We start from the raw sequence: 25,927 nt of genomic DNA, 5'->3' as shown, positions 1-25,927 counted from the left end.
GATGAATAATGGACCCAAACTGGAAATAATCCAAATGTCCATCACCTGTTGATGATATAATACAAATGCAATACAGGCTGGGCATGGTCCCTCACGCCTATAATCTGAGCATTTTGGGAGGCCAAGGTGGATGGATCACCTGAGGTCAGTCGTTCGAGACAAGCCTGGCCAACGTGGTGAAACCCAGTCTCTACTAAAAATACAAAAATTAGCTGGGTGTGTTGGCATGTGCCTGTAATACCAGCTACTTGTGAGGCTGAGGTTGGAGAATCATTTGAACCCAGGAGGTGGAGGTTGCAGTGAGTGCACTCCAGCCTGGGTGACAAGAGAGAAACTCTGTCTCAAAAAAAAAAAAAAATGCAATACAACCATACTAAAGAATACTATTCAGCACTAAAAAATGACTTAAATATGGATACAAGCTATTAAAACATGCGAAAACATGAATAAACCTTAAAAACATTATGCTATGTGAAAAAGACACAAAATACTACATCCTATTCCATTTCTAGGAAATGTCCAGAAAACACAAACTTACAGAGGCAGGAAGCAGATCAGTGGTTGCACAGGGACAGGATTTGGAGTAGAGATGGAGGGGAATAGTAGGAACCTTTCTAAAATTAAAATTCCTACAAATTATTCTAAAATTAGTGATGGTTATACAACTCTATAAATTTCCTAAAAATCTTAGATTTGTACACTTAAGATGGGTGATTTTGTGGTCTGTAAACCACCTCAGTGAAACTGTTAAAAATAGCTAGTTATCAAAGACATACAAATTAACATCAGTAAGATTCCATTTGCGGATGTAATTATATATCCAATTAGCAAGATTAAAAAAAAATTTACTGTGGTATAAAGATTCAGTTTGATGGATACTATCAAATATCGTTGTTGGGATATAAATTGGTAGAATGCTTTTTGTAAACAGATTCTAAGAGTTATCACAATGTTAGTAGGCTTTGACTTATTCATTCTACTTGAAAAATCTATTCCTCCATCTTTATGGGCAAAGATTGCTGTAAAGGGATGTGCATTACAGAATTCTTTATGATAACTGCAAAGTAGAACAACCTGAATGCCAAACATTAGAGAGATGGGTACATAAATCCTATTATATCATACAATGGAAATTAAGGAATTGGTAAAAGTCATATTTTCAAAGACTACTTAATGACATGGGAGAATGTGCAAGAAATGTGAAATTGAAAAGTAGAATCTGAACTGTATATACATACTAATCCTAAACGGGAAAAAAAAGTGTCTTTTATGACGAGAAGGGTCTAAACCAAATGTTAACTAACATTTATTATCTGAGTGAGGTAATTGTGTATAATGTGATTTTCCTCTCAGTACTTTTTGTTTTCTGTTTTCATTTGTTCTTGACAATGAACATACATTGCTTTATCATTTGCAAATCAGAAATTTTATCAGAAAATGGTAAATGTTATTGAATATAACAAAAATAGAACAGAAATGAATTACAGCTGCCCATCTGTGCCAAATGCAGTTGTCAAGTAGGAAGTAGAAAGTCTGTATAACAGTTCTGACTTGCTGAGCTTCCATTACACAAGGCAGTCAATGATGATGCCTACTCTGTTCAGCCTTCTTCCCATTTCAGCAGAGACACAGGGACAACTAAGCCAAACTGGGGGAGGGTATGGGGTGTGTGTGTGCGCGCACGTGCAAGGGGGTGGATTTTTAGGACTGAGATGCACTTTCCCACCTTTGAGTGATGGATCCTCCTGAGAACATAGTCATACAATGGGCTGCATTTTGGCCTTATGTATTCAATGCTGCAGACCTGTTGTAAATTATCAACATATTTGTGTTAAATATAGTACCAGGATGTACATGGTGGTACTCAGGCCAATGAGTATACAAAAACCTGGGGCTCTGAAGCATAAACATTCTCCTTCTAGATTCCTTTTGATTTGAAAGTCCAGTCTTTCCTTTAAATAAGTGTGTGAGTAGAGTGAGGGAGGAAGGGAGGAGTCAGAGGGAAAAATACCACAACCAAAAGGAAGAGAAATGAGGAGATAGCAACTAAATTGAGGGAAATCCAACTTCAAGTGACCTCTGGAGCTAATGAATAGGATGTGCCCAAGCCATCCCTTTCTGAAGTCACATTATCAGCTGTTTCCCAAACATTTTCCAACCTAACTTTTTAAATAAACAAATGAAAAAGAAACCTCCTTTCTTCAAGTATAAATCTCCTAGGGCTTTGGTCTTTATTACTAATAAATTTCCACCAGCCCCCATCCTCTGCCTTGACAGAGTGTGGGAGAAACTGGCTGGTAATGAGATTTTTGCCACCCTGATGAGTATGCTCATTAGGGAAGCCACTCGGTTTGAAGACCTGCCCCAGCCAATCTGATTGTGGATTTTATTGAAATAATTTTATAAACAAGTCTTCAGACAAGGTTTAGTCCTTATGAATCTTCTGAGCTCATTACTACCCCTAGGAAGAAAATTGAAGAGATAAAAATAAAAGTCTTGGATTAAAACAACACTTTCACCTTTAGGCAAAACAGTCTCTGGGGCCTTCAGATTTCTCCATGTGTAAAACAAGGATAATGATATTTCCTTCTCCAGCTCATCAGAAGAGCTCACACTAAGTTCTGGAGAGCATTCTTGGCAGTTGGGAAAGAAGCGAACTAATAAACCCGATTATTTTTAATAGCATAAGAACTCAACAATGACAAATAAATGTCTGGTCACTCTTATGACAGGGTAAAAACGTGTAAAGGAGAGACATACATATGGTGTAATAAATCAGCCAAATATCTTGGAAATTCACCTGGCTTGAATTAAAAAGCTGTTCTCTTTCCAATATTTTCTTTGATATTAAGGGTTTTTAGTCCAATGACATTCATCTTTAATACATAAAGATAATTAAATGTATTTGTGGTGGCTGCTACTGCAGAATCAGAGTGACCTTAGAAAGACGTTTGCATAGGAAACGCTCTACAGCCTTCAGATATTCCCAGGCGGTGGGGAACATTTCAAAGCAGCCTGCCTCCTCCACCCCTCACCCAGTAGTCAGTCAAAAGGCAGAAGACTAAAAAAATTCCTATTGACCATGAGCGTCTCAAGCTCCACAGGGAGGGTGTGCCTGAATTTTAAGATAATTCCACAAAGCCAAACTCAAGAGTGCACAGAAGCCTCACATTTAGAAAGTGTGAAAGAGCTGGATGGAGCTCAAGAATGATCGACATATCCCTTTCTGAAGTAAGTGACAGCATCTTCTGGTTCTACCCGCTTTCTTATTTTTGCATCAAACATAAATAGTAAGTGAAGAAATGTAATTCAATAGCAGAGCTTCAGGTTCCTGAGATTAGATGAAAGGGATCCTTAGCACCGAGGCACAAAGACATGAAAAAAAGGCAGAGACAAAAGGAATGGTAAAAAGCAAACTTCAGTTGGAAAAATCTTGTGTATATGAGTGGCTGTTTTGAGCTTCACAGAGTCGCCCTGAGCATACATTATACTGGGTTTAGCTGCTTCATGTACTATCAATATTACATATAAATAATTAAAAAGTCACTGGCTGCTGGGGCCAGGTTCAAATAGATTGAAAGGGAGCTTGGGTCACCTGTTTTCAGGCTGGGAGACTTAACAAGAGGGTGGACAAGGCATTGAGAGATGACAATGCTCTTGTAAAGAATTTAAGGACAGCATCCATCTCTAAGGCTGTATTTCCACCCCGCCTCCTCCAGGCTCACCTTTCTGGAGCAAGGTTTTTCATGTGCTCTTTTTATTCTTCTTTTTTGATTCACAGCTGCCATATGCATATGTTAAGAGGCTCAGCCTTGGCCAGGTGCAATGGCTTATGCCTGTAATCCCAGCACTTTGGGAGGCCGAGGAGGGTGGATCATGAGGTCAGGAGTCCGAGATCAGTTTGGCCAAGATGGTAAAAACGTGTCTGTACTAAAAATCCAAAAAAATTAGCTGGGTGTGGTGTCAAGCGCCTCTAATTCCAGCTACTTGGGAGGCTGGGGCAGAGAATTGCTTGAACTCAGGAGGCAGAGGTTGCAGTGAGCCAAGATCGTGCCACACTGCGCTCCAGCCTGGGCAACAGAGTGAGACTCTGTCTCACAAAAAAAGAAAAGAAAAGAAAAGGAGGTCAAGCTTGCCTTCTAAAGAGTGAAGCGACTTGCCTTGTCCTACACCATGGCCTCTCCTTGGACACAAGCAGGCAGGGAGTGTTTAAGATAACAGCATTGCAGAGTGCAAACGGCCCCCAAAGTGGAGCCAGAGGAACCTATGAGATCATTTGGAAAAGCTTGTGAATTCACTGCCATTTGCCTACTTGGCTTCGGATGAAAAGCAAATCTTAAAGCTGCTCAAAATGTGTCTGATTCATCTGTAACTGAGAATGAGACCAATCAGGGATAAGAAGTGAGTAAAATCCTTGTGATCACAGAGCCAAGAGAGCCTATTTTAAAGCACTTAATGTATTTTTTTTCTTAAAGATATATACACCAACTGTAATTAAGCTCTCCCTTTCCTTACAATCTTGGCAAGATGTTAAAAAAGAGATAGAGGGAGGGAGTCGACTTGCCAAGTGGATTTTTCTAAGCGTTCTCAGCCCTAATTAAAAGTCCTTTGTGCAAGGCCAACCAGCAATCAGATTCCTAATTAGAGTTGAGCAAACTGCCTTGGTGAACTGTGGGTTTCTCTGAACCCAGGAATCTTAGGAAAAAGTCTGTCTGCCTCAAAGGTGCCATTTTTTGAAGCACAAACACACCCAAATCCTGAAAGGCATGTCTCACAAGGGCAATGTCACAACCCTAGTACTGTTGGTTGATGACTGTTTTTGCCTTGAAATGGCTCCACAGCTTTCTCTACATTACGTTCATACCTCTGTTTTGTTTGTTGGTTACGGTATTGTGATGAAATGGTGTCTTTTTAAAAACCTGTCTTCAGGATCTGGAATTTTGTGACTTGAGATTTAAGTGTATTAAATGCCAGGATTTTATGCTTTATGTCCAGAAAAAGAAGACCATTCTGCCATTAACTGAATTTCCCCTGGAGTCTTGGGAATCATACAGTAAGTGTGTACACAAGTGCTTACCACACGCAAACACAGCTCTAAAAACTCTATAAATAAAAATGCACTCACCTCCCATGAGGATGCCATGAGGCAGATTCTGTTATCTTCCCTGTTTCACAGGGAGGAAACTGAGGCAAAGAGAAGTTAAGGAGGTATCTCAAAGTCACATTAGGAAGTAATGGAGCCAAGGCTGGCCTGTAGTCAGTCAGATTCCAGAGCCTCTGCTCTTACCTCCCCGCACTGGAGCCACAGCGCTGGGCCCCCAGGCCCCTGGCCTCATACCCCAGGTCAGAGCATCCGCACAGCAGTACAGCTGGGAGCGTGACTCCATCTCCTATGCACCCCCTGAGTTTCTTCCTGATTACTAGGTAGGGTTAGCCAAGATCCACATTTCAAATTGAGACTTTCTGAAATGTAGGCCTCCAATAAGGAGATTATACTGAGATGCAAAAATAAAGAACATTGCTATTCTTCATTCCCAGAAATGTGGTGAAAGCAACAACAATGGCATTCTTGTCTCACCCATTGAGAGACAAAGCACCCCAGAGCCACAGCATCCAACAGAGATGCCACAAAAAAAGGATGCCTGCCCTTGGCTTTGCTCATCTCATACATAACTCTCCATTTCTCAATTTTTCCAGAAATGTACATATACTGAGACAGGGAGGAAGCGCTCACAATTAGACAATTTGCTTTTCTCCAGGGTTTTCATTTGGATCAGATTCATGAAGGAAAAGCTCTTTCTGTTTTTTTTTTTTTTTTAAAGATCATTATTTAATAGTCTTAATAGAAAATGGATTTGATCTGCAGAGTTTTGCTTTCCATTAAAAACACTTAATGTAAATATTGTAGGGTCAAACCTTTTCAGTGTTATATAGCAGACTTACCTATGCTGCAAAAGAAATACTTTTGTGTAGTCAGGAGTTGGCAGTTTACATGTGTCATTTCGAGGTCGGGGGGCAACATGGATGAGAGGGTGGAGGTGTCAGAACAGTGGAGGAGAGGACGTCAGAGACACCAACAGACATGGGGAAAAGAAAGAAAAATGAAACTAGAAAGAGAATGAGAGGAAGAACGAGGGGCCCCAGAGAAAGGCCTTCCTTCCCAGAGACAAATGAAAATTCTATAGCTTTTATAAGAAAGAAAGAAAAACACCCCAAAGAGCTCTGTGGGAGTGTGGGAAGATGAGCGCTGTAGTGCTTGGGTTGTGTTTCCCTCGCTGCTGGGCGATGATGAACTGCTGCCGGAGTCCTGTGTCTGGCTTCTCTAGGGGGTGCTCTGGCATTGCCATCACATCTGTTCTCACATTTCAGTGGGTGGGATCAGCAAAGGGGGGAACCTCACAAGTCTGTTGTTTTGCACTTTTCACGTTGTGTTGTAATTCCTACAACACAAGTAAAGCCTACCTCCCTCACTGTCTATAAATCGGAGCACAAGGGTTGGGCTTTATTCAAATTTACCTCTTCAGTGGTGGGTATATAGTTGGTCCTCGATATTGTTTGTGGATGAATGGGGGTTTACAGTATCAACCACGCAGCCCTGTATAATGCCTTTTAAGCAGCAGGCACGTAATGAATATTCACTGAACGATTCAGGTCCCCATTCTACAGCAAGTCACATGCTCAAATTTTTAAGTTCTGAAAAAACAAAGCAGACAGGGTAAGAAGTCCAGGATCTGAATAACAGATCCTTTAGGACCACCCAGAGAAAAGAATTAAGGAAAATAAAATGTTTGAGAAAGATTAACAGATTTACTTCTGGAACGGTAAGGAACAAGAAAACGCCAGCATTTCAGGATGCATCCATCTGTGGTTACCATTCCAAGCTGACATTTCTCTCCTCTCTAAAAGTCACTGAGCCTTCTCAGGGGCTTAACATTATCTGAAAGCAATCCTGAGGAACTGGCCTGTATGCTGCAACCATACCTGAAGACAGGTAAACAGTTTCCACTCATGTGTGTGTTGCTTTGTGTAATTCATCTGACCCACTGGCAATACGTAAAGATGTATATTCAGATTATCTATGTTACAGAAAAATGTAATTACCCGATTAAATTAAGAGGTAGTGTACATAGCCAGAGACTGGTGAGATTTTAAGATGGCTTGTGCTGCTGTTGATTCTCCTTTCTTGTTAAAACATTCTTCAAAGCTATGATCAGACACCAATCCAATCAGAAATACACTATGTTACTTTTCTCTTCCATCCCAGCTTGTCTTAAGTGCCAATGATATGTCAGGTATTTTGCTGGTTTTTACATTCCTTTATTCACTGACAACTTGAGTTGGCTTTTCCTAGTTAGTGCATAAGATGATTTAATCTTGCGTATGTTCACAAAACTTGGTTCTGTAACTGCCAAGTATCTTTTGAAGTAGTATTGTCACTCTGTTCCTCTTTTTGGAGGGATACTGAGGTGTAGAGTAGGTCAGTTTTGTTCCTTGAACATTGGTACTAGGTTGGGTGTAAATATTTTCCAACCAAACCCTGCAATCCAGTGCAGTAGCGGTAAACAGACGGTGACCCGTGTTCAGTGGCTGAATGTTTGCTGTGGACTTGGGATGTGAAGTTTGCAAAACAAGGTATAAGTGAGACTTTTCCAAAAATGTTTTTTGAGAGTATAGTGCTGAAACTGCCACCAGGGCAAAGGGCCTGGACAGATAGGATTACAATATGGAGTCCCTCTGGGCTTCGTTCATCTGCTTTTACTTGCCTGAGCTGGTAAAGGGCTGGGATCAAACATGGATGGCTTTCCTAATGATAGCCAAGGTTTACTGAGGACTTGTGATGTCCATGCACTTATCAGTGGTAAGTGCTCAGCATGGACTATCTCCTTTATTCATCAACAATAGCCGTATGGGCAAGGTTCTAGTATTCTTTTTTTTTTTTTAAGACAGAGTCTTGCTCTGCCACCCAAGCTGGAGTGCATTGGTGTGATCTTGGCTCTTTGCAACCTCCGCCTCCCGGGTTCAACCAATTATCCTGCCTCAGCCTCCCAAGTAGCTGAGACTACAGGCCCTCTCCACCATAGCTGGCTAATTTTTGTATTTTTAGTAGAGATGGGGTTTTGCCATGTTGACCAGGCTGGTCTCGAACTCCTGACCTCAAGTGATCTGCCCACCTTGGCCTCTCAAAGTGCTGGGATTACAGGCATGAGCCACCACGCCCAGCCACAAGGTTTTAGTATTATCTCATTTTACTGATAAGGAAATGAAGCCTTACAAATATTAAGAAACTTGCCTAAGGTCAAATACCAAATGAGTACCCTTATTCATTCTGTAATAGACCTGCTTTTACATTGTATACATTTAAGGAGTATAACGTGATATTTTGATATACATGTATGTAGTAAAATCATTTCTACAGTCAAGCTAATTTACATATCTCTCACCTGACATCGTTACCTTTTTAATGGTAAGAGTATCTAATATCTATACTTTTAGCAAATTTTCCACATTCAATATAATATTAATTATAGTTTTCATGCTGTATATTAGATCTCCAGACTCATTCATCCTACGTAACTACAACTTTGTACCCTTTGGTCTACATTTTGGTTCACATTTCCATAATTCCTCCTTCACCCCTTATGTGCCTGGTGACCCCTATTCACTGTTTATATGTATTTTACTTTTTCTTTTAGGTTCTACATGTAAGTGAGCTCATGTAGTACTTTTTTCTTTGTGTTGGCTTACTTCACTTAGCATAATGTCTTCCACGTTCATCCATGTTTTCACAAATGGTAGGATAGTTTACTTTTTTAGGGCTGAATAATTTTCTATCCTCTCTCTATATATATCCATCTATCCATCTATCTATCTATCTATCTATCTATCTATCTATCTATCTATCTGTCTGTCTGTCTCTCTGTCTATCTCGATGTATCTCACAGTTTTTTCTTTATCCATTCATTCTGTTGATGGACACTTAGGTGGCTTCTATATCCAGGCTATTGTGAATAGTGATGCAATGAACATGGGCATGTAGATATTTCTGTGAGGTGTTGGCTTCATTTTTTTGGGGGTATATACCCAGAAGAGCTGGGTTGTGTGGTAGTTCTATTTTTCCTAATGGCTGTACCAAATTACATTCGCACAAAAGGGTTCCCTTTTCTTTATATCCTCACCAACACTTGTCATCTCTTGTCTTTTTGATAATAGCCATCCTACCAGGTGTGAGTTGATTTCTCATTGTGGCTTTGATTTGCATTTCCCTCCTGATTAATGACATTGAGCACTTTTTCATAAATCTCTTGGCCATTTGCATGTTTTTATTTTGGTAAAATATCTATTCAGCTTTTTTGCCCACTTTAAAATTGGGTTATTTGGCTTTTTGCTATTAAGTCATGTGAGTTCCCTATATATTTTAAATATCAATCCCTTTTCAGATGTATGGTTGGTGGCAAATATTTTCTCCTAAATCTGTAGGCTATCTTTTCACTTTGCCAGTTGTTCACTGTGCAGAAGCTTTTCAGTCTGATGTAGTCTCACTTGTTCATTGTTGCTTTTGTTGCCTGAGCTTTTGTTATGATATCTAAAACTTATTGCCGAGGCCAATGTCAAGGAGCTTTCCTCCTACACTTTCTTCTAGGAGTTTTATGGTATTAGGTCTTATGTTTAGGTCTTTAATTTTGAGTTGATTTTTTGCATATGGTGTAAGATAAGGATCCAATTGCATTGTTTGGCATGTGAAGATCTAGTTTCCTGAGCACCATTTATGGAAAAGTCCAACCTTTCCCCATTGCATTCTCTTGGTGGCCTTGTTGAAAATTGACCTAACCATATACGGTTAGGTTTCTGTTTCACTGGTCTATGTGTTCATACTGTTTTGATTACTATAGCTTTTTAACATAATTTGAAATCAGGAAGTGTGATTTCTGTCAGTTTGCTTTTCTTTCTTGAGATTGCTTTGGCTGTTTGGAGTCTTTTGTGGTTCTATTGTGATAAGCTTCTAAGAAGGGATTTGTATAAAACATGTACAACAATTTATGGTTTATTAACTTTCTTTCACTGGGCTTAATTTTACTCTCACCTTATCTTGTAGGGTTGGTGACATTATTCTGGTTTTGCAGATGAGGAAACAGAAGCACAGAGAAGTTTTGTGGTTTGCTGTGCTGTCCCTAGGCAGAGAGGATCTGATGGAGAGTTAACTATAGCATTCTCCGTGGCAGATGGCTGTGCCTCTTGTCCAGGGCAAGTTGCCTTAACAGGATGGAGAACAAAGAGCACTAAGCCAAGAGTCCTTGGCCCCACCACCTTCCATATAACCTGAGGACTTCTGTTTCCTCAATATGGTTCTCAGGACTGTTTTTAGGATGAACTGGGTTTTGTGAGAATTGTGTATTGCCATACAAGTGTATGTTATGAATGATACTTTTGAATAGTCACTCTTCAGCTTACAGAAGCCTTTCCATTTAAGGTAGAAACTTAAGATGTACCTTTCTCCTCCCTGTATTTGGTAAAGTTAGAAGCTAGGGCAGCATAGTTTAAATGAATTAAAAATTTTTTTCAATTTTTCTAATTTCTATTTCCATGATATAAGTACCCATTCATGGAAAAATAAAAATAAAAATAAAAATTATGTAAGTGATAGAAATTATAAAAAAAGTTAAAAATATTTAAAATGCTTCAGTGTACAAATCTTGAATAATAAAATATTTCCATCTTAAAGAACAAAGAATCTTGTGGTTAAATTGATAGAGAAAATCTCTTTAAGTCACACTTTTAAAAAATCATGCAAAAATAAGCTCTGAGGTTTATTTGTCTTAGTGGGCTGGGTTCCACTCTCTTCCTTCCTGGGAACATCATTCTTCTTTACTTTTGTTTCCCTCTGAATTTTTGAGCATAGATTTACAGTTTGAAGGGGGAATAAGATTTTCAGCTTACATTTACTGCTCTTTTTTTTCCAGTAATAAGGCCACATCAAGTTGAGATCCAGGTATGAGAAAACTTAATAAAACTTAATGTCTTGGTTCTTGATGACCAGCCAGTGCACATGCCGCTGAGTAAGTGGATTCATCCTCTAAGGATTCATAGCGAATCTTTAACCCTACCCTTGAGAAAGTATTAGAGAAGATCCAGAGAATGGAGCAAAACAAAATACACAACCAAAGACATGTGTGCTGTCAGTAGCAGGCATGTACTGGTCAAGGAATTAGATGACTCAAGGTGGTGACTCATTCAGCAACTATGTAATGTTTGTGGTTGAAGAGAAACCTTCGCCAGAGAATGACTAAAATCTATTGGCAGCATCTTTAAAAGAATCATGACTGGGCCTACACCAGCGAATACGCAAGTGTGCTTTTTTTCTTCGTCTTTTACTAATTCAAGACTGAGAGTAAGAAAATACCATCCCCGTTGACGCCCACTATTACAGCACACTCTCCAGGGCATTCCCAGCAACCACGCTCAATGGGGCTGAGTCCAGACACTTATCTCTGTGTTTGGACGTGGTCTTGTGTGTGCATGTTTGTAGTTAGTAGGATGAACAAATCAGTCTTATATAAATTGTTAGAGAGACTTGTTCTTGATAATTTTTTTTAAAAAAAGCCTAGAAGAGAAAGTTTCCAAATTTAGTTATTGTATTAGTTTCCTGGGGGCTGCCATGACAAAGCACCACAAACTGAGTGGCTTAAACAGCAGAAATGTATTCTGTGGCAGTTCTGGAAGCTGGAAGTCTGAGATCCAGGCATCAGCAGCATTGGATCCTTCTGAGGTCTGTGAGAAAGAATTGGTTCCATGCCTCTCCTCGAGCTTCTTGGTGGTTTACTGGCAGTCTTTGGCATTCCTTGGCTTGTAGAAGCACCGTTGTGTTCTTTATCTTCACCTCCGAATGGCATTCTCCCTGCGTGTCTCCGTCTCCTAATTTCTTCTTTTTACAAGAACACCAGTCACATTGGATGAGGCGCCCACCCTGCCCCTTCTGGTATGGCCTCGTCTTTACTCATTACACCTGCAATGCTCCTATTTCCAAATAAGGTCACATTCTGAGGTCCTGGTAGTTAGGATTCCAACATACGAATGGAGGGGAGCGGGACAGAATTCAATCCATCGCTGTCTACATATCAGCCAGAGATAATTTATTACAAAACCAGTGGATCCATTTGAAATTCTCTGCTAGTCAATGTTAGTCTCTTTATTAAGTCCAGAAGAAAATTTCAGTTTTAAAAAAGTTTATCACATTAGAAGGAGTAACTAAAAATACAAGAGACTCACTAGCCTAAAACAGAGTAGTTAACCAAACAATTTTTTAAATCATCTGGGTACAATGCCATGTAAATACATTTGCATTTATGAATGCAAATGCCACACAAGCATGTCATCATTAACAGTGCAAAACATGAAATTTTAACAAAATTGTTGGACTAGGAGATAAATTTGGTATCTAAAATTTTAAGACTCAGTTTAGCATTTGAGGGTGTTCAAAGAGCTTGTTTTTTTTTTTTTTTTTTGACATCAATCCTTGTAAAGGGAGCATGCACATGTTTGAGCACAGCTATGTACACCCACACCTCTGTGAGTGCACTGTACATATCTGTATCTGTGCTGTTTACAACATTTAGAAGTTCCTTGTGTGAATCAGAGTGAACCGAGGCAATAAAAGTTCACTTGAGTCACTGTAGTCAAAGAGTCAGATGAACGGAAAGGATGGCTCAACAAGAAATGGAGTTTGGGTGAGTACTGGGTACTCGGGAGGTGTCAGACTTGTGAACTGAAGCTCTTTATCGCTGACTCCAGCTACAAAAGAAGAGCATATTGGCCTTGAAGGTATAATTAACCAGCGGATGTAAGAACTCATTCCTTTAATAGGGACTCATTTCTATCCATCCATGAGCTTTGCACATCCATATGTGAAGTCATTGCCTTTCTCCTGGTTGGATTAGAGACTTGGTAAGGGAGAGTCAGCATTCTTGGGACATTCACTGTGTGAGATCACTGGAGGAAGTGAGTTTAAGCCCTAGAGGTAAGGTTCTGATCTTTCTTTGTGGGAACTTCTTTTGCTAGGGCCTGGATTCTAAAGTCTACTGTAGCTGTAAACCAGTATTATGCTAATGTTTCTTACATGAAGATGAATTTTGAGCAAATTCATTCATTAGCATCATGGTTATCCTTTGAGTGTTAGTTATAATCATTTGTCACTTTAAGGTCTTTTTAGCTCATTATAGTGTGAAGCATACTAAATTCCTATAAGCACAGCCATATAGGCTTTTTCCAAGAGGGCCAGAGACTTAGAATCATAAAAATTTATAGCAGAAAGTGACGTTGGAAATCATCTAGTTTAATCCCTCATTTTACAGATAGGGAAATGAAGGTCTATAGAGGTTAAGTGACTTGTCAAAGGTTAGCGACCAATAAGTCACAGAACCAGGGTTTAAACCCATTTCCTGATCCTCTTTCTCTACTGAAATCACCGTTAATGATAGTCCCGGAGCTGGGCTGTAAATGAACAAAGGACTGTCCTACAACAGGCACTTCAAATAGAATCCTGTCCAGCGAATTGGCTATTCCTTATTTTTACTCTGTGGGCATTAATTTGTGGTATATATATTCAAAACAGACGCTAATGACATCTTTTTAAATCCTTGGGCAATTTTAAAGTTTCAAAGAATTAAAAGACTGCTTAAAGAACATAAAAGAAGCAAATGTGGGTTATTTATAAAAAGGAAAAAACGTACATCTTCAGATGCACTTCACTTTCCTTTTCTCCAAGCAGTAGTCACAGGGACGTTATCAGATATTAGCATGATACGAAGAGTTGCTAATATCAACAAGCCACATAGATCATACTCCATTAAGATTTAATTTACCAGTAGAAGAAATACAGAACGAATTTTAGATTTCCATCATCCACCCAAATATAATTTTATGTTCACTTTAATTCTGAGATCCCCAAAGCTTATGTCCCAAACATTTTTTGTCATCTAAGAAGAAACTGTATTTCCTTCAGCAGAGATTTAGTGCTAATTCTGCCAGAAGTCAGTGAAGTGTTCTTTTACTGGCAAGCAATATAGGGCTGGGATCTAAAAGAAATTAATTTGAGCATTTTGGTTGATTTTAATAGCTTGACCTCTGGGTGTGTGAGCAGCAAGGCCGGGGGGCAATGGCAGGCCATCCACACAGCTGAATTAAAATGAAGCCCTGGCCTTGCTCAGGGAAACCTTATCTCACCTGCTTTTCATTTCCTCTAGTTATTTCTGGTAATGAAAACTAGAACCACTGCTATATATTTTGGGGTCTAGAAGTTCTATACATTTTTATTTCATACAATATGCCTATAATTAAATGTATGTCTTTGTCTACAAAAGGACAAGACCTAATTGTTCCTGGAAGAATATGGAAAAAATTATAAAGGGTATTCCCTTAAAAATAGTTTTTTTTTTTTTTGTTTTGTTTTTTCATTCACAATTGCAGATGGAAGACAGGCTACAACCTTCCTACCTGTCCAGGGACGTTTTCATTTACCATTCTGTGTCTTTCTCCACACTGGCTTTGCCTTTCAATAAGAACTAGAATGGTAAACTGGAAAATAATATTGGCCTGTTTTAAAGACGCTCAGAGAGTTCTCAGGAAAGTTGAAAGCATTTGGATGGGAAGGCAGCCCTTCCCAAATTCATTTCTTGTTTGGGCTTTTTATTCTCCAGTCATCTTCCAGACAGTCCTGATGTCTGTATCAAAATAATGGGACGTGTGGCTCAAAAATGCCAATTGGAACCTTCTCCCACGAGCTTGTAGCATAATTTGTGACGAGTTCAGACCTGGAATTTGGCCCAGCCCCTAATCAATCCTTAGGTGTTCCTGTTATTTTTATATGGCTGGGGCAGCCTGCCTATCTTTTTGTCACTGTCTTTAACTGACATTCTGAAGTACAGCCATACTGATTGTGACTTTTTCTCCCCTCTGGTAGCTACTTGGAATCTCATTGATGAGTAGTAATAACATGATATATATTCATGTGCACATATGCATGAACTACTATGCTCAGTATTTGCATTTGCCTACACGTCTGCTGTGCAAGGGTATGCCATGAGAGAATCAGCTTCTTCCCCCCTCCCTGCCATATGATGTCTATATATTTATGAGCAGGAGAGAGAGGAGCACTTGGATATATGAATCTGCTTGCAATTTCCTAATGGAATCTGGCAGAAGAGCTTTGCAATAGGACAAGTTCCAGTAAAAAAGAAATGTGTTCATGGAAGCACTTTCCCCTTGTGCCTGTCACCTATTTGCCTTTCCAGAGCATTGGAAAGATTAATCATGGAATGATCTGGATTCTCCTTTTGGTCAGTAAAGCATAATACTCTCTTAAAGAAGTGGAGAATATTAGAACTGTATATTTTTACCAGGGCATATCCATGGAGGAAGAGTCCAGGTGAACAAGTTCCTGAAGGGGAACTATATCTTATTATCAATGGCCAAGTCTTCTGTAGCTGACTAGGTTTTGGTACTGCCATTTGGGAGGTATAGGCTTATAATGCTCTTTGAGAAGAAAACATGAAAATTGCCAATGAGATTAAAATGGAAAGGTTTGAAAAGTAGTAAGCACTTCTCTCTTGGGAGTACCGCCGTGTTAGGAGGCCATCCAGAGACTAGAGCCCTCACAACTTGGAAATGGCTTTTCTGCCTCGTTAATGTCATGATCTTTTGTTATCCCATCTGTGGCTGAATGAACAAAAGATATCCATTTAAATTATGGATCTTAAACAGAACCTTTGTAAAGCCTCCCTCATGGCCCACATTCATACTCCCTAGCCTTTTGCCCTCTGTTGTGGCCTCAGCCTGGTAAGGGCTGCTGGGATGACTGGAATTCTGGAAAGGGGATTGATGGTGGTTGGAGACGCCAACATACAGAAGCCACAAAACTTGGAAATGTCAAATTCTCTGTGTGCGTATCCTTTAACTGAAACTTTATGTGTCTCAAGTGAATGAAAAATAAGTTATTTGGGGAAGCCTTTGCCCCGTTTCACCTGGGATAAGAAGGCCATTGTATCACACATATAATTATCCAGATGCTCCATGGAATGGAGTACTCCAATATAGTTACACAGCTCTGGGCAGAAAAGATTTCTAAAGAGAAACCTCATCTTTCACACTCTTCAAAGGGACAAACTTTTTGTCAGTTATTTTTTCCCTTCAAATGCAAATTTCAATTAGATCAGAGCAGTTGCTAATGGATATAAAGATAAATGAGGACTATATTTGTTTAGAATTCACGTAAAAGACAGAACCACAATATAATAAATTCATTTGCTATGGACACTTTCAAAGGATTCTTATATCTCACATGACCTCCAGCATTGTCCTCATATGGAAGGCTTGCCCTAGGCAACACATGTGGAATTTGATGGTTAAACATCTGTTGTGACAACACTCCAGACATCTTAGGGAAGGATTCTAAGTGTTCTGGCAATGGCTAGCAAGCCTAGCAGATGGCAGGATGACTGTGGGGACAGACTGGTGATCCTAGAATTGATTCACATGAAACAGATTCAGGAGGAAAAAAGATGTAGACTTGCAACATTCAGCAGTTTCTCCATAGACTAAGCTTTGAAAATGTCCTGCAGTATGATGTCATCCACACGTCTGTGCCTCCTGAAGGGACAGTGGCCTTAGTGGCTTCCTTGCTGGGTCTAGAAGGCCAGAACTGGCAGCTCTGCAAATGTCTGAAGGTGCGAATCAAATGAAAGAGAAAATTATAGCAGCTGATATTTATTAATAGTGTTATTCAGATCCTCTACATCTTTACAGATATTTTTGTCTAGTTTTTCCATCAATTGCTATGCAAGGGGAGTAAAATCTCTAGCTGTGATTGTAGAATTGTCTAGATTGTCAGTTTTTACTTTGTGTATTTTGAAGTGTTATCAGGAACATATGCATTTGTAATTGTTATTTTTTTGTGTGCGATTATGAGAAGCCCCTCTTTTCCCATGGCAAAACTCTGTAATGAAGTCGCCTTATCTGATATTATTATAGCCACTCCAGCCTTTCTATATATACTGTTTGCATAACACATCTTTTTCTATCCAACTGATTTCAACTGATCGAAATCTTTAAAGTGTATCTGTTATGAGAAATATATCGGTTTTGAATTTTGCTCTGTATCCCCTCTGACAGTTTCTTCCTTTTCATTAAAAATGTTTAGTCCACTTACATTTAACGTAATTGTTGATATGACTGAATCCAGGCCTACCACTTTCTTGTTCACTTTCTATTTGTCCTAAGTGACATTTATTATGTGCTATTAAGAAAAGTTATCTGAAGCTTGGAAATAAGGGAAGATGATTGTGTGCTTCTCAAAGTCATTCTAGATCATTGTCTGATAAACCCACCTAAGACTCAGCTGAAGGCCAGAGGAAGATAATTTTGACTTACTATTTACTATTAAGGAAATGAATGTACAGAAAGGCTAGTTAACTTGCTTAAGTTCACCCAGTAGTAAGCATTAGAGTTTGAATTCAGAGTTTGAAACACTTCAAAATCCAGTATATTTGATCACTTTACCTTACTGCCTCCCACTGGTAATTGCCTTATCATTGAGCTTATGGATTACTACGAGAGGAAGTCAGGAGAGCTATTACTGCCTGTTGCTAGCTCTGGTCCTGCAGATGGCATTTTCCGTTAAAGGGAAAGGCAGCTGTGCAGAACCTCAAGGTGCATGTGAAGTAAGCCCAGGGGTCCCAGGTCAGTGAGGCTCAGCCCAAATGCACTGGGAACCAAACTCAGACACGGGTGTTTGTTCACTCTGTTGATCAGGAACCCCTCATGTGTACCATATTTAACACATGATTAAGTGTATGTAAAAGAAATGCTGTTTTCAGGAAATAATTGCTGAGCATTCTGGTGACGTATATTTGTTCTTCTATTTTGATAGGAGAGCTGGGCTGAAGTTGGGGGGAGGAGAAGTGTGACCAGCCAGGGAAGCACACTGATGTAACAAATGTTAGCAATGTTTTAGTACTTCCTCATGAAGCAGTGTGACCTCCTGCCACCCAGACAGGCTCACTCTTCAGATTTTCCTTGCTCACTCGCCACAGCTGTTTGTTGTTTTCTTAAATGTTAAGCTTTTTATAGCTCTTCAGTTACTTATAAAAAGTACTAGTTATTCAGGCCATACGAGAACTGGCTCCGTGCTGGTCTAACGAGCAGTGAGAACACTGGAGGCATATTTTTGTTGCTTCTATTTTCTCACCACTGGCCCTTCCCCCAATCTCACAAATTTCCCCTTTGGACTCAAATGACTCCAGAATTTTGGAATTTACTAAAGAGGCGAACCACCAATTGGTCTTAGCTGTTCAAGAAAAATTCATCGCTGACTCACCCTGCTCCCTGTTCTGGGCTCTCCATGGCTGTATGAGGAGTACACTGACAGCTGGGGACTTGTGTCACAAGTCAAGGCTGCTCCTAGAGGTCCAGGGTCAGGGGAGCACTCCAACCTGTACAGATGCACCTGTGATCTCTACGGAAGCGAAGTCTTATCTTTGCCACTGAGGAGAAAAGAGGACTTGGAGTGCCTTTGCTGAATAGGTAGGAACTTTCCAGTTTGCATCCTCTGTGAAAAGCAGTTAGGACCAGCTCCAGAAGGGATCCTGAGAGAATCAGAAGGAAGATGTCAGAAGCCACAATCAAGGATGCAGACAGAATTGGTATATTTAAAGGAATCGGACAGTCTCCCCTGTGCTGGGAGGCCTTCACACTGTCATCTGAGGTTGTACACACATGTTACAATGACTTCTCAAGATAAACATAAAACTCTTAGGGAAAAGTTTATGATCTTAGTGCAAGAGGATATCACTGAACACAACACAGAAAAAAAAAGTCCTGTTAGGAGAGCCACAGCTGAGAAAATCCGCGTGTGTGTTCTAGCATGGAGTTTCACCACGTGGGAGCTCCAGACCTTGGGGGCACTTCTGACTGCAAAGGTCCTAGCATTTGGAATTGATTTAATGAATAACTGTCCGACACATATGTGTTCTATTTTCCACAAGAATGTAGATACTGAAATGATTGCTAAAATATCAATTTAAATGCAAATTGAATTATTAGTGTTTTTTAAAAGGTTTTGATTAAAAAAAAATTTTTTTTAACCTTACTGTATAGATATAGAGTAGGAGCTGCTACTTCAAGCCATTGGCCTCATGTATAGGATGTCATAAAGAAACTCCTTAGGAGCCACTGGCCAACTATTCAGGTTAAAGAGGGTCAAATTATGGACTTTGTCTTCAGGAAGCCTTATCCTGAGCCCTGTTTTCTTGGTACTTGCTTTTTTTTAGAGAGGAAGGCAATTTACCTAGCATATTACGTGGGATGATTTTCCAGAACAAGTCCTTGTTAAACATGTTTTGAGGTGGAAAATAGATATTTTCCAAGTATCAGACTTGTAAAAGGCTCTTTAACAGAGTGAATTGTGTATGTTTTTAGCTCAGAGGCTTTTATGTGTACCTATTGCAATCCTGTGCTTTTAAATGTCTATATAATAATAACAATGACTCATGTTTATTGAGCATTTATTACATGCCAGACACCATTCTAAAGACTTAACATGTATCATCTCAACGAGTTTTTGTGGTAGCTATTATTTCCCCCCTCTCTCTCTTTCTCTTCTCTCCTCTCTTTCTTTCTCTTTCTCTCTCTTTCTCCTTCTCTTTTCTATTTTCTTTCTTTCTTTCGACAGTCTCCTTCTGTCTCTAGGCTGGAGTGCAGTGGTGTGATCTAAGCTCACTAGAACCTCTGCCTCCTGGGTTCAAGGGATTCGCCTGCCTTGCCTCCCAGGTAGCTGGGATTACAGGTGCCTGCTATAACATCCACCTAATTTTTGTATTTTTAGTAGAGACAGGGTTTCACCACATTGTCCAGGCTAGTCTCGAAATCCTGAACTCAAGTGGTCTGTCCACCTCAGCTTCCCAAAGTGTTGGGTTTACAGGTGTGAACCATCATGCCTGGCCTATTATTTTCATTTAATACGCCAAGATATGGAAAATCAGAGAGCTCAGTATGTCACCCTGGCTTACCAGCCCACATGTAACAGCCAGGATTTGAATCTAGACTGTCCAACTTAGGAGCCAGCACTTTTAACCACTGTGCTATATTCTCTTTATGTTCAATGTCTGATCCAAAGCTAGAATTTTTTCTATTATAAATTAGAATTAAGGGATTATTTTTCCTATCATTTAATTTAGGATTAGATGCCTATTGTCATTTGAAAACTATTCCATTATGTTGACTAAACATATACATATATATACAGGCTATCAAATATATACAATTGTAGAAATTCACATGTACCAGTTTTAATTTTAGCCATTAATTAAATTAATTCCATTTCATAAAACCTTTCACTTCATCCCCAAGGACATTTTCTCAGGAGCTCTGTGGAATAAATATGGGAATTTATATTTTCTTTTCTTGGCCTCGGTTCACCAATCTTTGAAGTGGGGCCACCTTTACTCTAAAACCATTATAAATAACTTTTAAATTAATTTTTCTTTAATTAAAGAAGATATACAAATGGCCAATAGGTACATTAAAAATACATCATTAGTTTTTAGGAAAATGAAAATTAAAACAACAAAATACCACTACACATACACTGGAATGGCTCAAATTAAAATCATTGACAATACCAACTGTTGGTGAAAATGTAGAGCAATTGAAACTCTCATCAGCTGCCGGTGGAAATGCAAAATGACACAGCTACTTTCAGAAAAACAATTTGGCAATTTCTTATAAAGTTAATATACAGTTACCATTTAACTTGCCAATCCTGTTTACCCATGAGAAATGAAAAGCTATGTCTACACAAAGATCTATACCTGAATGTTCATAGAAATTTTATGTGCAATAGTCCCAAACTGAATACAACCCACACGTCCATCAGCTGGTAAATGAATAAGCTAATAGTGATGTAGCCAGACAATAGAATATTACCTAGCAATAAAAGTGAACTGATAGATACAATATGGATGAATCTCAAATGCAATGTGCTAAGTGAAGGAAGCTGAAAAAAAATAAAAGACTACCTACTATATAATTTCATTGACATAAAACCTAAAAAAAGCAAAATTATAGTGACATAAACAGATGTGTGGTTGTCAGGGAGGTGGTCTTGGGATGCAATGGAGATTGGCCATAAAAGAGCATGAGGGAAGATTTGGAAATGATGGAAACATTGTATATCTTGGTTATGGTATACACCTGTCAAAGCTTAACGGGTTGCATACTTTAAATTACACCTCAATAAAGCTGACTGTAAAAAAATATGTACAGGTCCTTTGTGATTAAGCTGTATATGAGACAATTCAATTTTTATAACTCTAGGTTTGGCTTCCATTGAGGTCAGCCTAACTCATTTCCCCAAATATTTAACGCGGTTTGTGATTTAAAGCGTTTTTTATCTGTTATCTTAAAACTGAAGTTGTTTCTTCAACTGGAAAAAATCAGTGTTTTAAATTTGTTGTATAACAAATATTTGATGAAAAAAATTGTATTGAATTTATTCGTGGTCAAGATAATCCCATAAACATTTATTCGATGGTTGTACAGTTCTCTGTGTCAGTTCAGTTCATCTTTATGCTTGTTGATCTATTGTCACACTGGCTCCACTGTCTTGTGCAGACTTTATATTTAGAGTATTGGAATGTTTGTGGTCCTATGTGACATACTAGTTGTCGTAAGAATCCCCTAACACCAGAAGAAATTCTCCATGTAGAACAGAGGCTGAGGCTGAACTCCTCCTGGATATGGCTTAAGGCTGAGCTTAATTACATGAAATCAATTGATGGTTTGAGGGAAAAATAGTTATCTAGTTTATTCCATAATTTTGCTTGAAAACCAATTAAATGGTAACTTTTCCTGTCATGATATTTCCTCAGAGATATGAATAGATAGCTACTCACTCTCTCCTTCAGTCAAATATATTTATTAGGAGCTTATTTTGAGCAAGGCATTATGCTAGGTATGGTGGGAGATACAGAGCTGCTTAAGCTATGATGAACCGTGTCCTAGTTGGTTAAAATTCTACACTTGGAAATTTGCTTAAGTGTCTGTACAGCTATACACAGTGTCCTTTGGCATCTGTGGGGGATTTGTTCCAGGGCCCCTTTGGATACTAAAATCCAGGGATGTTCAAGTCCATTATATAAAGTGGTATTGTATTTGCAAACAGCCTATGCATATTGTCCCATAGGCTTTAAATAATCTCTAGATTACTTATAATACTTAATATAATATAAATTCTATATAAATAGTTATATAGAATATATAATACATTATTATATATACAATATTATAATACCCAAAACAATATAAATTCTATATAAACAATAATATAGTTTATATTGGTATTATTTTGCCTTATTGTTTTTCAAAAAATATTTTTGATCCACAGTTGGTTGAAACCATGGATGTGAAAACTGTGGATACAGAGAGCTGTACATAAATTTGCTTTGGCTATTTCAGGTGTAGGACTCAAGACACATATTCTGAAGTCAGAATATTTAAAAGTGACTGTGGGATGCCAGATAGGGCATGACCCTTAAGATAGGTCTCCCACCAGCACTTCCTTCATTCCTGAAATGGCACCTCTGGAGGAATATTGTGTTCAGCAGTCTCCTCTCCTGCCAGCTCTTATTCAAAGGCAGATATCCCTGGAGAAAGTGACACGTTAAATTACAAATTCCCTAATATTATTTAGGATTTTCAGATTCTCTGTCTGGTGATAGTGGTAATACTTGTTACTTGTCAGGGGCAACCTTTATCAACTTATTTTTTTGCTTAATGCTAGCCCCAGAAAGGCTTGCAGACTGTCCAGTGACAGCTAAGGATGGATGCATACAGAATGAAGTTGCTAATCAAAGTGGTGTCCCTGACCCAGTATCAGATCATCTGGGAGCTTGTTAGCAATGTCCGATTTCAATACCTACCCCAAGATCAGTGAATCTGCATTTGAACAAGAGCCTCAAGCATCTAGGCCAACATCAGAATGTTTCTTCCAGTCTTGAGGCTTTTCTACCTCTCCTTGTCTACTAGTAGGATGAAACATTTGAAGGTTCAATTCCTTCTGCTGGAGTCTTTTGTGATATATTGAAGGTCAGGTATCTGATTCCTTCTGCCAGAAAGAGCCCTTGAACTATTTAACAGATTTCTTCCAAGATCTCTTCTAATGTTTACTTACCTCTTGCAATTCAATAAGCATCTTTGTAAGTAAGAGGAAGAAATTGCAGGTATCTGAAAAGCTTATGCACACAGTCAAAAGGGGCTCAGATTATAAGAGCCTGCTCTGCAACGCACTTTATTTAATAAATGTTAAATGAAAATAATAAATGCCCTTCCTTTTGGCTTGGAAATGGCTTTTACATGGCGCTGGTACAAATACATTTTCTAAACCTATCAAAGCACCTGTTGTTTTATTCCTACTCAACTCTCATATGGATGACTGTATTTACTTACTGAGGTGTACATGGATTACTTTAATGATTGAATCTATTTCTTCCAAGCTCTGGCTGATGTCTAAGAATAGACTTTTCTCCTTTGCACAGAGAACACAATTGAGGTACAAACTGACTAGTGTCCTAAAATAGTACCCACTCCCCCTCCATTCTTTCAGGAGTTCCTTGGCCGCAGAGGTAGCCTGTGCCCCCTGCTGTAAGAAGCCACTCAGAAGTTGGAGAAAATAGAGAGGGTGTGAGGAGTCATCCCTTGAGAAATCATCTGACATCTCTGAGCCTTAGTTTTCTGACCTGTAAAAGGGAAGAATCAGACCAGATGATGTTTGAGATCTCCTCTATAGTATGAACATTTGAAACCAGGGAAAAGGAGACTGGAGAGAAGAAGAGCTCACTCTGTTCTCTATGCGTGCCTCTGATTCTTGGCAGTTCCAAAAAGTCATATCCACTCTCAAGAGGTTAAAAACTTGCCACCACTAAAGAGTTGGACTGTGGAACCATGACATTTTAGAAATGTCAGATTTCAATACCTAACCCCAGATCAATGGAATCTACATTTGAACAAGAGCCCCAAGCATCTAGGCCAACATCAACGTGTTTCTTCCAGCACTAAGGCTTTTCTGCTTCTCCTTGCCTACTGGTAGTATGAACATTTGGAGGTTCATGACATTGTATAAAGCCATTTCGCATTCATTCCCCTGTGCAATCATCAGAACTCCAAAATAGTGCTCCTATTGTACAGATGAAGAAACTGAGACCCAGAGAGGATAAGTTACTTCCTCAGTGGCATCCAACTTAGATGCTAGAACCTGGACTCAGGCCTTGAACCCAGATACCCTGACTTCACCTGCGAGTCCTCCCACTACACCTCAGTTGTCACTGAGAGGCCATTTGCTTTGTTTAATAATATTCTTTAAGGCTGTGCAAAGGCCAACATTCAAAATCGATCTATTGTTATAAGTAGACTAAAAGAAAAGAGCTTAGAAATAGTCTCATGCAGGTATATTGCAGCAGAAAACAATACAACAAATGTGAATTCTATTTGGATTATACACCCTGAGGGGGCAAAGTGCTATTCTAAACATTGCCTCTTGAGGGTCAAATTCTCCAGCATAAGGAAGACAGAGGCAAGTACTGTTAACGCCATTTCAAAGAGGGGAACATGGGAGCAGAACAATTAAATGGGCTTCCTAAGGTTTCTCAGTCAGACATGAACTGTAATTCCAGATGCCCAATGTTTCTGCTGTCTTTTTTCCCTATCTCACTGCTGATTGTGTGCACAGCCACTATGCTCCATGTTCTCCTGCCCAGAGATGATGTTCCATCTGGTGGCCCTGGAAACTGGGAGTGGGGGTGAAGGGAGAGGTGTTTGTAAGGAAACAGCTGAAGTGCAGAATGGAATGATCCTATGGATACCTTTAGGTTTTAATAACACAGGAAAGAATCTTTACATTCTATTCAGGGCATTATTGGATTTAAATATTTTACCAGCTTCAGCTAAACGTTTTTAAATTTTGACTCTGCTAAAAAACAGGTACTTACTTATCTGGAGTTCGATTACAAATATAGCTTTGTTCTGCATGGATAAAATGCAAAAAAAGTCAAGAACAGTTAGCTGGAGTCAGGGCAAGTGAGAAAAACAGCTGCTTCCTTTTTTTTTTTTTTTTCGGTAGTAACACCCAAGTTACAAAGAGGCTAAGAGAGTAATTCAGCATTGTGGTTAAGAGTGTGGGCATCAAACTAATTTTGCATTTTAGCTCTGCCACTTACTGACGCTGTGACCCTGAGAAAGTTAATTCTCAGGACTGTTTCCTTATCTATGAAACATAGAAAATAATGGAAACCACCTCCTAGGGTGGCAGTGGGGGTTAAATTATTTAATACCTGCAAAGTGCTTATAGTAGCACCAGGGCAATAAGAGGAACTCAATAGATACCAGATTGTTATTGTTATTAGTGATGAGGGAACAGTTAAACATTTCGGTTTTATTTGGTTTAAACCTAGTCCTATATACTTGGATTCTAACTAAGTGGAGAACAAAAATTATCAACTGACAAACTGTATGGTGGTCCAAATCAAAAGGTGAGTTGCACATGGGCTGGGAAACAGCCCATTTAAGGTGACCAAACACAGACACTCATGCAGGGAAATGGATAATGCAGATAACCTAATGCAGGATTAGTAACCTAATTTATTGTAATATCTACTGTCTTAAGTGATGATGTGGTAGCCAATGATCAGAGGCCTTGAAATCCAGAAAGAGAGAAACAAATTTTAACATACCAGATAAATACACTGTACTTGATCACAGTATGTTGTATAGTTATGACAGGACAATTCCCCCAAAACAAACAAATAAATGTCTACTCTATACATCAGTTTCTAATGTGTATAGTTAGTGTGAGTCAGTTCTCCTGATTCTAATTAATTAATACTGCATG

Source organism: Cebus imitator, unplaced genomic scaffold (genome assembly GCF_001604975.1).
Source record: "Cebus imitator isolate Cc_AM_T3 unplaced genomic scaffold, Cebus_imitator-1.0 Scaffold359, whole genome shotgun sequence".
NCBI lineage: Eukaryota > Metazoa > Chordata > Mammalia > Primates > Cebidae > Cebus > Cebus imitator.
This window is presented reverse-complemented; position numbering follows the sequence as displayed.